The sequence below is a fragment of the Melanotaenia boesemani genome, chromosome 2 (genome assembly GCF_017639745.1).
Source record: "Melanotaenia boesemani isolate fMelBoe1 chromosome 2, fMelBoe1.pri, whole genome shotgun sequence".
Lineage (NCBI taxonomy): Eukaryota > Metazoa > Chordata > Actinopteri > Atheriniformes > Melanotaeniidae > Melanotaenia > Melanotaenia boesemani.
This window is the reverse complement of record NC_055683.1, coordinates 29,041,702-29,054,713: the sequence shown is the minus strand read 5'-3', so window position 1 is coordinate 29,054,713 and position 13,012 is coordinate 29,041,702. Positions and strand designations below refer to the sequence as shown.

The following is a 13,012-nucleotide window of genomic DNA, read 5'->3' as shown; positions in this document are numbered from 1 at the left end:
CAAGGTGGTTGTGTAGCTTTTTTTCTGCGATGGATAGTGTAGGGTAAAAATTTGAAGCATGTTAGTTTCCCACCATATTTACATTCCCAGTGCTGATTCGAGGCTCACATTCTTTTGACCACCATGATTTAATCTATTTTCTCAAAGGATTTGTTTTGACTTCCTGAGTCACATCTAAAGAGGGAAAACACTCGCATCAACAAGTGAGCATTGGGCCTTGTAAGACTGGCTTCCTGCTCTGTGTAAAAAAAAAAAACCTCACACTTCCCACTCAATCACAAGACCCACAGCTTCCCTACATAGATTGTTTTTCATTCTGGGGCTGACACTGCCTGTCCAGCACACATTAGGCAGCAGAGGACAGACAGGCAAACCAAAACACAGAGGACAAGCTTACATTTCTGCAGGTGCAAGAGACATTTGATGGACCACAATGACTGGGGTTGACAGGCATAACCAGTACCCTAGGTTGTTGCGGGGAGCTGCAAACTGTTACATTATATTCTGAATACAAACTCGGGCATGATGGAGTTTTCAGTGAAAACCTTTCAAATAATCACTTATTAATGGTCTCTAGCCATGTAGTGAAAGACGCTAGCTTATGGCAATAGCCGAGCTGTCACAGGTGAAACTTTCTGTAAAAGAGAAGACAAGCTCAGCTGAAAGAACTCCAATTACCAACTGGAATGCACTGAAGAGCATGAGAGAAAAGGTCTATGGAGAGGGGGCTGTGCTGCTGCTCTGTTATGTGCTTTATTAATGTCAGAACATAGTTATTTTTTTCTGATTGCTTTTATGCTTCAAACATGTGTATAGGCCTGCAAGACAGTGCTGCTCTCTTGTTTCACATACATCATAAATAAATAAAATAGTAATCAGGCAGAGGCCCTTTTATAGTAGTCTCTTTTCTAAAGATGCTTAGTCCCACAGGACAGAACATCATGAATTACCCAAGTACATGTGATTTTTAACATTTTGCAGGTAGAGAAAAATAATAGTTGACCAAAACAAATTCAAAGTAAGTTAGCCTTAAAAAATATTTGCATATTGTTGAAAAGCTCTCAATCCAAGGACATTTAAAATCTCTATGTGTTCCCTACCCACATTCCACATGATTCCTGGCTGAAACAGAACCAAGCTAAAATGGCAGAGCTGGAAACCAAATGTAGTCCAACCATAACGGACAAGAGCTGGCTGGTTTCCGGGCACTTTGTGTCTTCTACTGCTACGTCCTTCCTTCACAGGAGAGTGCAGCCACACTCAAGGTGGCTGAGAGAGCTGCATGAATGAGGCTCACAGAGCTACAGTGTTGTGCCAGGTAGGGTCCTGCTTGCTCACAGGAGGAATTTTTGAGCCAAGGTGGCCAGTGGAAAGGAAGAAAGCCTGCCTAGCATGCATAGACAGGATGGACGACCTTATTAATCTAAGTGGAGGAGAAGTCAGGAAACCTCATTCTTGAGACCTGCAGTGCTTCCTGGCCTCAGGCCCTTTTCCACCTTTCCCTGTGTTTCTGCTGCTATTTTTTTTCTAGCTTTCGAAAATTATGTAGCATTACACTTTTTATTGTATTAGCAAGGTTTTCTATGCTAAACAAAGTTTTAACGGTTGTTTAATATATGTAGTTTCCAGGTTGATAAATAGATTGCACACAAAAACTTGACAGCACAAACCGGTTATCATAGATTTTCCACATATTCTAACAGTTAGTCATTTACTATAAATGCTCCTACTATTCATTGTTTCTTATATCACTCTCCACACCGGAGGCAAGGCTTAACACTGGAAACAATGGAGTGAAATTGCACTCCCTAAGTTTTACTTTCAGCAGCAGAACTATGAAATTACAAAATATAAAGAGATTTAAAGATTTTTTCCTTTATTACCCAAATTAAATGACATTTAGATAAGATCACACTAACACTTCAGTCATGTGTAGTTTCTATAAGAATCTGAGGCCCAACTGCATATTAACTGCAGAACAAGGCTTTTGATCTTTATATAGCACATTGTGCCGCTAGCTGGAGAGAATTAAGAAGCTGGCAAAAACTACAAAGCTACTGATATTTCATTCAGGTGAGAAGAACAGTAACAAAACTGTGACAAGCACTAAAAATAAATGTGTTAAAAACAGAGCTGGCATTAATGCCAAAAGACTTTATAAGCTGTGGATGCTGATTTAAATACAGAATAACGACTGATGTAACAAAAGCAAATGTTCAGCTTAATGTTATAGAATCACTTATTTACAACAATGAAAGCAATGGCTCCTCACTCATCCAAACAAAAGCCACAATAAAGCATAAGACCCCTGTGTCTTTATTCTTCTTTTTAATTTAGTTAATGAAGGAAAATACTCTACAAGCAGCCACAGGCCAGAGGGAAGTGCAACTGAGCACTAGTAAAAGCTGCAGTCATCTGAATTAACCCTAGTGACATGTGACAGTCTGTCACACCAAACCAGCCCTTATGACATAAAAAAACACACAGAGAGACAGCAGAAATATCTGTTGCAGCTGACCCTGAGATCAAGTGTCACAGCAAGCCAGGGGGCATGCATGGTGGACAGGCAATGCTGCTGTGACTAGTAAGGTAAGGTAAATAGTGGGCATGGAGAAAACCTCAAGCCAAGAAAGGTGGAGCAGCTGTTTTGCAGTTTTCCCCATGTTTTTCTCACAGATCTTCTACTTCAAGCTATAAGCACTCTGTCTATTTTAACAATACAAACTCCCCATATCAGTTGCAGTGGTTTCAGTGTGGAGTGACAGATTTGTACACAGTCCAACAGTGGCTCTCTCACAATCAAAACACTGTTTACTAAGCGCCAGAGATATGAATAGCTCATAAAATTATAAATGGCTTCTTAAGAGCAGTCTGTGTGCATGTGATCTATTTAAAGAGCTCCTCTGCAAATCTACATTTGGATGAAACTGAACCCAACATAACAAACATCGGACAAAAATAAGACTACTCCTCTCAAATGCTGTGCTTATCAAGTTGATATAAAGAAGCAGATGTGTGCACTGATCTCTGTGAAAGAAATGACCACCTGTATTTGCCATTATTCAGCACACACTCCTTCCCTTCTGCTGCAAAGTCTTAAATGTTGCCAGACAAGTGCAAGAGCTAGATGATTGTGCTCTATTATTTTATCAGCACAAGACCAAGTCTTTCACTGTGAAGTAATATCCTGCATAGGAAATCAATATGGAGGAGTGGTGAGGCATGTTACATCACACAGAAACTAAAATAGCAAATGTAATAATGTTAATTTTAGTGTGTAAACCAACAGAGAATCATTCAACTGACTATTATCTCTCCTTAGGTTCAAGTTTTCATCCTTTCTTTTGCAATGAAGAAGAATAATTATTATATGTGTGGCTAATTCAGCACCTGAATTATTTAATCATGGTGCACAGGTAAATTATTTACAGTCTTTCTGGAGCTACTGTGCATATACTGGTAGCTGCACATGACATTTAGCTAGGCCATCTCTTTTCTCGCTACTGTTAACAAGCCTGTTTTCAGCTCCCTACGGGAGATTGCAAAGGCTTTTGGTGGAAAAGTAAAGCTCACTTTCTAAACCTGTGTAATATCTCACAGTGTTTGTCACTCTAATCTTCAGGAAGCAGCTGACAGCAAAGATTCCCTTACTATGGGCTATGTATTTATAACACGAGTCAAGACAACTAGATAGGGTATTGTACAATGACAAAACAACTGTGTGTATACTTTGAAACCACTTCAGTTAGATCAGGTAACACCCAGTTAAAAGAAAAATAAATTAAAAAACAAAATCAGCCCACAATGAAATGGCCTTAAATATTTGGGGATTAAGCAATTGGTAAGCAGCTAGTTTGAGGTTTGGATGCTAGAAACCTTTTGTTTGCCATAAAAGCTCATCATCAGCTTACTGTATCTCTACCTGTGGCCTACAAGAGTGGGAAAATCTGGTAGCTCCTTAGACCTACTGCACAATTTCACACTGGAGTATAGAGAGTATGTGCCAGGACAGATAAAGTGTGTGTTGAGTGCAGTTAATGAAATTCAACAAGATGATACTGACCAGAGACAGATATTTAAAACTGACTGGAAAGTCTAATTTATGATCTAGTTTATTCTGCTCGTAGGGTTGAAAGGATAATTAGATTTAGTAAAACATGCATGCAGTATTGCTCTTATGATGCAATGAGTAAAATGAATAACTTTGTTTTCTAAATGTTTTTCCAAGCAATTATATAATTTTATAGGCAATAAGTTCCATAAATCTAAAAGCCTTTGTTAAGGCTTGGAAATACTTTTGCTGCAATATGAAATTTCCAAATCAAATAATAGGCTGTCAAACCAGATTGACATCATGACAAAGATGAACATTATAAATCTCTATTTGCAACTCTCTCTATAATCATGAGATCAACAGCATTAGCATCAGAATTTTTAGTTATCTTTCCCTTCTCTGTAACGTACCCTTGTTACATGCACTTTTTTAAATTTAAAGTTTTAAATGAACATTTGTTTTAGACAAAGGGAGGTAAGTCCTGTTTTTTCTTCCCCCTAATCCCTGTCCTCCAAAATGTGTCCTGAGACTTCATACAAGCATCTTATTGTCTACAGGAGAGTTGGCATTCTCTTGTTAAGTTAGTAAGAGAAGAATTTATGAAATAGCGTGTCTTGACAACATGTGATCCCCATCTAAATAGTTTCCAGCATGATATCAGCCTGAATCAAGGGTACAAAAGGCTTCATTGTATGGGCTGATGTGAACTGAGCTTGAACAGGGGTCATTGTGCAGTCTGATCTTAGTTAGAAAAAGGAGGAACAGGCTCTAGTTTTTATTCTTCCATCAATGGAAATGGCTCACCAAGCAAATTCCCAGCTTAGAAAATTACTCAGTGTGAGGCACAAGACAAGTTAACTTAATAATACTACTGCAAATACATATGGATGATTATATAGAAAGTTGAATTCAGAAGAGTAATTAAAAAAGTTTTCAAGCTGTGTTACCACTATCGTAACTGCTATCTGATCTATCATCAGGAATAAAAATACTTCACAAAAGGACAGCCATTAGCTTTGTCATGTCACATCCTCTGGAGGAGACCACCAGCATGAAGAGGTCAGGTTACTGCTTGTTTTACTGGTGAGAGCTAGGAGGAAGGAAATGCAGAACAGAGGAGGGGTCAATGTGTAAATGAAGGCAGGAAACATGCTCCAGACTAGCTGCATTCTCTGTGTCCGGTCCACACGACCACGGAAACAACATACATTTGCTCACATGCACAGGAACACATCTACACTGCATGTGTAAACATACACATCCCATCCCTGTCATGATGGGATGTACGTCACCTTATGCCATAAATAAAAGACCTTCTTTAAGGCTGGCCTGCTGCAAATTCATGTGCAAGAATGAGGGCAGCAAGAGATTCCAATGTAGTGGGAAGTCAAAGCTGACATGGCCTGTAGTAGTCAGATTAGCCATAGTAGAATAGACTGAAATTTGGAATAGATTTTGTATGATCTTTAGGAGTCATCCAAAGTCAAGTGTTGTTTGAAGGAGTTTCCAAAGAAGATCAAGTGTAGATAAGAAGTGTAGAATACAGAATTCTAATTCAGGTTATACACAATGACAACAGAACTCAATTGTTCTTCACCATGTTGCTCAGAAGCCATCCAAATTGTCATGCTTCCTTTTTATTGATTTATTTATTAAAGTAACCTTCATAGCACTTTAATAAAGATCATTATGAAGTCATTTCATGGAGTTGTTGAAATTAGTCAAAGGCTTCAAGGGATATGTACACTTGGGCACATGTGGGTTGTGAATTTTGAACATAATGTATATGTCAAGGAGCATACAGATGTGCATGCAGTTGTGCACATAGCATGCAACACCAGTACCTTCATCCCTTACCAAAACACATTTAGCATAACTAATCACCGTCACAGAGCCTCTGTGAGGGATATTATAATACAAACTTGATTTTCTGCAGGTAGGAGGATTAAATTTTATTTTATTGTAGAGATAACAGCAACAGAGACCTATTTAATCTTCAGGTCCATCTCTGGATTAGAGAGAGGGAAAGCCATTAAAGTTCCACATAAAACCGCTACGTAATTTTAATAAAGCTACCAAATTTGAATCCCTTTCATCTGTTGTACAGGCCAACACACGGATGAAAGAAAAGCCAGAGATGCAGGGAGCTACCATAATGAGTGTTACAAAGTTATTCTGGTTGGGCATTATTTGATTGACAAATAAGAACATATTTCACCATTTCTGTGATGTGGTGGGAATCACACAGATCAAACATCAAACAAAAAAAAAAACAAACAAAAAAAAAAAAGATTATAATACGTGTTTCTGATATAGTCCTTGGCATTTCAGTCCACAGGAGAAATCTTTTGACTTGACAGAGAAGCAAATGTGGGTCACCAGACATTTTAGCAGAGAACATAAACAGTGTAGATTAGGGAGCAATGACTCAGAAAAATGTGAGATGAGATTCAGTGCTCTGTGTCACAACAAGTGATAATCATTTAATGATGTCAATGGCCTACTCAGGAGAATCTCACACAGATTACAGATGTGTGGCTGTTGGTTGGACTATCTATTGGTTTGAATATCACTGAACTCTTAAAATCTGAATTACTAGCACACTTTTAGATGATTACTACAATTATACCAAGTCTTTTCAGGGAAAATAACATGAATATTTAACCATTCTCTTCTAACATCAAAATGGTTTTAACATGGATACAATTGCACCAACAAAAGATAATGCACATCATTGCGTTGTAAGGGAACACCGAGTTGATCACGTACAGGCAGAACTGCTAACTTTGAGCTGGGCTCAGAGTTGTAAATCTGACGATGAAAGCTGAGGAAGAAGAAAGGCTGAAATCAAGCAACAGGGACAACAGATCTGTGGAAAACTCCTGACAAAAGCACAGGAAAAGAGGGAAGCCTAGGGCAGGTCCTCTGGGACAATCACAGATTCAGTAAAGAGAAGGCCTCCTCACTCCTGATGTCACACAAGAAAACACAGACTCTTTGTATAAGAAACTAAAGTCAGTTTTTCCCTCAGGTCACAACACACACACACACACACACACACACACACACAGGGGCACTTTAATAACCCCATTTATGGTTTGACAACCTTGAAAAATACTGTCATGAAATTATTAGGAAATATGTTGGTGAGTAGACAGAGTGTCTGATTAAAAAAAAGAGAGAGAGAAGTGAAACCAAGAACTTGTTGATCCAAATACAGAGTGTACAGCAATGAATTACTTTTCATTTTCATTAGTGTTCAAGTTTGTTTTTGCCCCTTTCTGTGGGCGTATATTACACCACATAGTGATCCTCCAAAAAGATGCCTTCACTATAACTGGGTGTGATCATCTGGGCACCATAAATGAAATGCTTTACATCATTTTCCCTGGCATGCAGCATTACAAGCTCTGTCTACTGGCAAATGAAAAGTTGGTAGTGTGATGAAGAAGAAAGATGTTAACAAAGGAAGTGTAGTTACTTGATCAAGTTCATTAAAATGTGTAAAATAGTGTCTGGATTGATGCCATATCATTTACTTTGACAAACAAAATAAATAAAGAAGAAAAGAAAAAAAAACAGATACACACACCACCAGTCAAAGTACACACTTTCTCATTAAATCCAAAGAGAAAGTGTGTCCAAACGTTGGACTGATAGTGTACATGATCAATTACCTTAAATCTATTTGTGTTAAACAGTTCAATATTCATGTAGTACGACTGCATTTTATGACTCCTCAGCAGTAGTTTTTAATGTTATAAAAGTTCTGTTTCAGGCAAACCTATTCATACTCTTACTGGATCCACCTCTTCTGGAAAAATAAAAGCAGTAAAAAAAAAAAAAAAAAGTCACAGGAGTCCAAAACACACCCTAATTTTTGGGAAAGCTGCTGGAATGAGTTTGGTGCATGGTATGTCATGTTGGTGGGACTGTTGAAACACTCCAGATATAAATGTGTGTGCACTTCCATTCTGGGAACAGTCAACTTAAGTTTAGCAGTCTAGTACACAATAAGGATTCATAGCCTGTGGGTATGACGACTGGCTGCGCCAAAGATAGAGGGGTGGGAGTGAAGAAGGGGTGGTGGAGTGGAGTGGGCCAGGGGGAAGGCTATCCTATTTAAAACACTCGCTGCTGTATCAGGGCTTGGATACTGTATCAGTTAGGGTGTTCCTTGAACTGGCCCTCTGGTTGACAGTGAGCTAAGGAAAAGTAAACACACTTTTCAGTGCTGCCATTACAACAATGTGGAAACGGAAACATAAAAAAAGGTACACTATATTCTAAATGAGCTAAATCTGTTTGTGTGTAACAAAAGACATGCACTTCATGCATGCTCTGACTGGCAAACTCTTTACTTTATAAACAATGACACTGATCTACACAAAAATGAAGTACACTTCCAACAAGGACACTGCATCAGTTTTTCAAAACTTAACAAGTTAGCTTAACTACTGTAATTTAAGCCTGTGTGAACTGTGACTGTTACGGTCTCTTACAGGAAAAACTTTGCATTTGCTAAATTCCTGGCATTTACATTTCTGTCTGGAAGTGTCTGGTAAGGATAAATATTTCTTGAGTTACTTGCAGACACACCCTCTGAGAAACTCTTAACACTCAAAAAGGAAGATCAAAGGTCAAAAAGCCATTGCTGTGTGTCTGCTGCACAGTCTCTGAAATACATGCAGTATTCCTACAGCTCTGAAAATGAGCTTTGCGTTGAGGTGAAAAAACTGCAGATACCAAGTCAGCGAGAACACCAGCCATGAGACTAAAAACACCCTGTAACTAATAACTACAAATTAGATGTTTTCATCTTTGACACTGCTTGATGCTGACCTTAGCTAAATTAAAAGTGAAAATAATTCGCAGTGACATGTATTTTCTTTGTGGTAACATATACAACCTTCTTCCCAACCTGTGCATCAAAGGTTTCTGGACAGTTTGTGAAAGTTGGTTGTAATGTGGCTGTACAGCTCATGGCAGATGAGGTGCTGACTGAGAAAAAGGCAAGGTGGCATGCTGGCAGATGGAAGCCTTGGAAGCTTAGAGGTAGACCTGAAATAGCCCTTCTGCATTACAACATTGCATCACAACTGACTTCATTGTCATGGCCACTGCTGCATCATGCAGCCACAAAGGTGTCAAAGGAATGGTATAATTGTATGCAACGAGCCAACAACAAGGGAATACAATGGCATTGTGCAATACTTTGTGTACTGTATTTCCAGGAAACCTAGCAGCCATAGGATGATGATCTGTACAAACAGTAAGCACTTTAATTAAACTCCTGTACCAAAACCACTGTATACTGTGTTGTTTTGCATAACCTGATGTCAAAGCTGGATCTACCTTCTTACATTCCCCAAAGCAAATGAACAGCAGACACAAGTGACAGCGCTATGCATGCCAAACTATTAAAAACAAAAGAAAAAAAAATCACTTTTCTTCTTTGACAACTCAGTCGAAACTAGAACCACATCAGTGTCAATCATATCCGAGCTTAGCAGTGACGACGACAGTGATCAAATGCCGCCTGTGGAGTCTCCTGACATCATACATACTTGACAAGCTTTTAAGCAAGTGTCGGTTAAAGCTCAGTTGTGAAATCAGTTGTAACCCATTTACTTGGCAGGAATGTATTCATACTGTTTCTCAAGTGGAAGAACGAGTTTGATAACATGCTTGACTTCTTTAGCTACTGCTACTGTGGCCTATATTAAAAGAGATCATCGCAGTATACAAGTCTCAGTCGCACCTTCCATGCAGAACAGACCCTGACAATGAAGAGAGATGCATAATATTCTAACTGATCAGTTTTATTTTGCTATAAAATCGTTAATTTCTTACAAACATTAGGTTTTCAGTGCTGTACAGTCAGAGTCACTCATGACCAGTATATATATATATATATATATATATATATATATATATATTAGGGGTGTCAAATTATCGCATTAATTGCAATTAATTAATTACAGTCGTATTAAGCGCCGTATGTTTTTTAATCGCGTTAATCTATTTTTTGATCTCTAATTTTACTGTTATTGTATGTGAGTTTATATATATATATATATATATATATATACATACACTACCGTTCAAAAGTTTGGGGTCACTTTGCCATGGGATTCAATAGGGAAGTGACCCCAAACTTTTGAACGGTAGTGTATATATATATACACACACACACAGTCTTTTTTAAGTAGAATTGATTATTTTGCAATGAATAAGGTCAAATCTGTATGCAATAGGCAAAAACTCACAAGAAAGACAGAAAGAAGAAAATGCCCTAGGAAAAATGAGAAGAATACTATCAGTGTTTATAAGAATGTGAAGATCTGAGATACATAAATAGAAAGCATTCAAATCATAGTAAATAAAAGAACCATCAATAACAGAGACAGATAATACTAGATAATAGTAAATTTCCCAAATTTCCCAATAGTAAACATTAATTTCAAGAACAATCAGAACAATCATAGACCTCTACATTATATCCTCTTGCCACATGTTCTTGAAGCTACTGATCAGAGGCAATTTTACAAAACGAAGAAAATAATGTAAACTTGAGAATGTCTAAAAAAAGGGGGATTCTTTAGTAAGCAAGTTTAGTAATAAAGAAGTGTCTGTGGGTTAAATAGCCCAAGGTTATTTAGAGAACCATGTGCTCTGCACACATGGAACTGTTCAGCTCAGTGACGTTTGTTTCTTGTTAACTCAGACAGGCAAACTCAAGAAAAAGACCAACAATCGCAGAGGGTACGCCCAAGTATGAGAACAGGCAGTGTTCTTCCAGGAAATCTAGTTGCTTTGCAGTCTTCTAAAAACTGCATCATCTCATCAAATCTACATCAGTGCCCACTGTATGGCAAGTATGTAGACACACACACACATTCACCAGGAAATAAACATGTTCTAAAGGATAGCAGTGAATTAAGTTTGATAACATGACCACCAAGCATGAAATCTTGCTCCCTAGTTTATTTGAAGGCAACATCATGAAGAATTTATACAGAACTATGCACTTGGCCAGAATGACAGACAGATACTGCACTATGAGTCATGCAGGCATGACTACAGTGTGGTCCCCTCAACAACCCCCTGAAAACTTGCATACCAGCTAGTCAACAAAGACCAGACTGAATGATAGACCTGCTTTAGCATAGCTACTCCCAGCTCCTTCCTGGTATCACTTACCCATATAAACATCCAGACATACACACAGTTTGGTATGCCCAGAGTCCAGTTGGAGCAGATACAGAGGATGAGCATGATTGCCACTGTCACACATCAGGAGCTTGCTTTATTGGTGTGATTACATCACCCTTAGCTATGATCCCCCTGCTGCATGTGATAGTGTTTCAGGAACACTGGGCACACAACCCAGGCCATGTGCACTTGTGTCCTGTCTGCCAAAATAACTCAGCAATTTCTAATACAGTATGTCTACAGTTTCACTTTAGTCTGCCCAGGTATTGTAGGCCAGCGGTGCGTGTAACCTGTCAACATTGTAGTTTGTTAATATGTAGGCTGCTTGAGCCTCCATCCTGGAATGTTTGACTTCTGGTGAGTCAAATTTAGACATTTAACTGGTATCTGTCAGTGTATGATTTGGTGACTTTCTACAATGAGTCATTTTGAGTCACATTGTATTAGTAACACACAAAGACCACAATTCAGAAGAAAACAAAGATCTACGGATAAAATAACATGTTGAGGTTCAACAAGGCTTTCAATAAGATGATGTGACATTGCTTCTTTTCTAAACTCATGAATTATGTAATATATATATATATATATATATATATATATATATATATATATATATACGTATATACGTAAGGAAATGTGTGACACTAATATGAGCCTATTAATATGAGTTTAAAAACTGTCATCAAGAAGAAAGGTGGAGATGCTGATGATGACCAGAAGGAAGAGGACTAGGAGTGGGAGTAGGAAGGGTTATGGTGGGACTTTACGTGACGTGTTGCACGATTATTCACGTTTGCACGATGCTCATTGATGCTCAGTCTTTTTGTTCTCCTGTAGTCAACCTCCAACCACATAATGTAATAATAATAATAATAATAATAATAATAATAATAATAATAATAATAATAATAAATGAAAACAACCAGCTCATATGGCTTTCCTGCGGAAAATAAAGTAAGTAAACAATTCACTCTGTGTATTATTGTGTACAGAAGGCACATTTTACATGCCATTAATTCCACTAGAAAATCTATTTGATGTGTTGTCTTTATCGTACTTTTTAAATAGTTGATTGGGCCTTAAGGTGGACCCAATTACAGGCTACAGTATAAGCACTTTAAATTACAGACTTTGACAATGACAACTCTGCTACAAGCAACTCAAATTGCGCAGCACTTTCCGTTCTTACGAGTGTCGTTTGTTAGGAACCAATTAAATATAAAGGATTCCCATGCTGACCAGTTAATTGATCAGTAATTCAGTCGACTAGTACACGCTAGTTTCTCTCGATCACGACGCGTGAGCGCTTCTTCCGACTGCTGCCTTTCGTATGGGCGATCCCACATAGTAACCAAAAAATTACACAACTTACCCTTATAACAACCAGCTCAGTTGATGTCCACCAGTAAACAAAATATCCGGATTCAGAGATTTTTTCCTCCCACAGGCAGCAGATTTCTGATTTGTCACATCATCCTGGCTGCGGCGCAGCAATAAACGCGCTCCTTTTACACCCCGCAGATATTTAAGCCAATCCCGGTGCCGTAGTATACAATCGTGTCACTCCTGATCACAGCAGCAGCAGAGGGAAAATAGGACGATGTAGCCGAAATGTGGCTGCTGTCCAGTCCTGTGCTTCGCTGCTACGGACAGAGCATTCCCATACTGCTCCATGAAGCGACCGGGTAAGTTCCCCTCTGCCGGTTGTAGCCTAATTCAGCTTGGTGGAGAGGCAGCCCC

At 38.5% G+C, this 13,012-nt stretch overlaps 1 protein-coding gene across 3 annotated transcripts in view; it reads right to left on the bottom strand.

Moving 5' to 3' along the window:
* The window catches only part of rhbdf1a (rhomboid 5 homolog 1a (Drosophila)), a 28,593-nt gene extending 15,581 nt beyond the window's left edge, over nucleotides 1-13,012 (bottom strand). For 2 of the 3 annotated variants that reach the window (XM_041975227.1, XM_041975236.1), the window contains exon 1: nucleotides 12,645-13,012. The gene's annotated coding sequence lies outside the window, so the exon portion shown is untranslated. The remainder of the gene's footprint in view (nucleotides 1-12,644) is intronic. The other variant, XM_041975244.1, reaches the window with a different exon arrangement.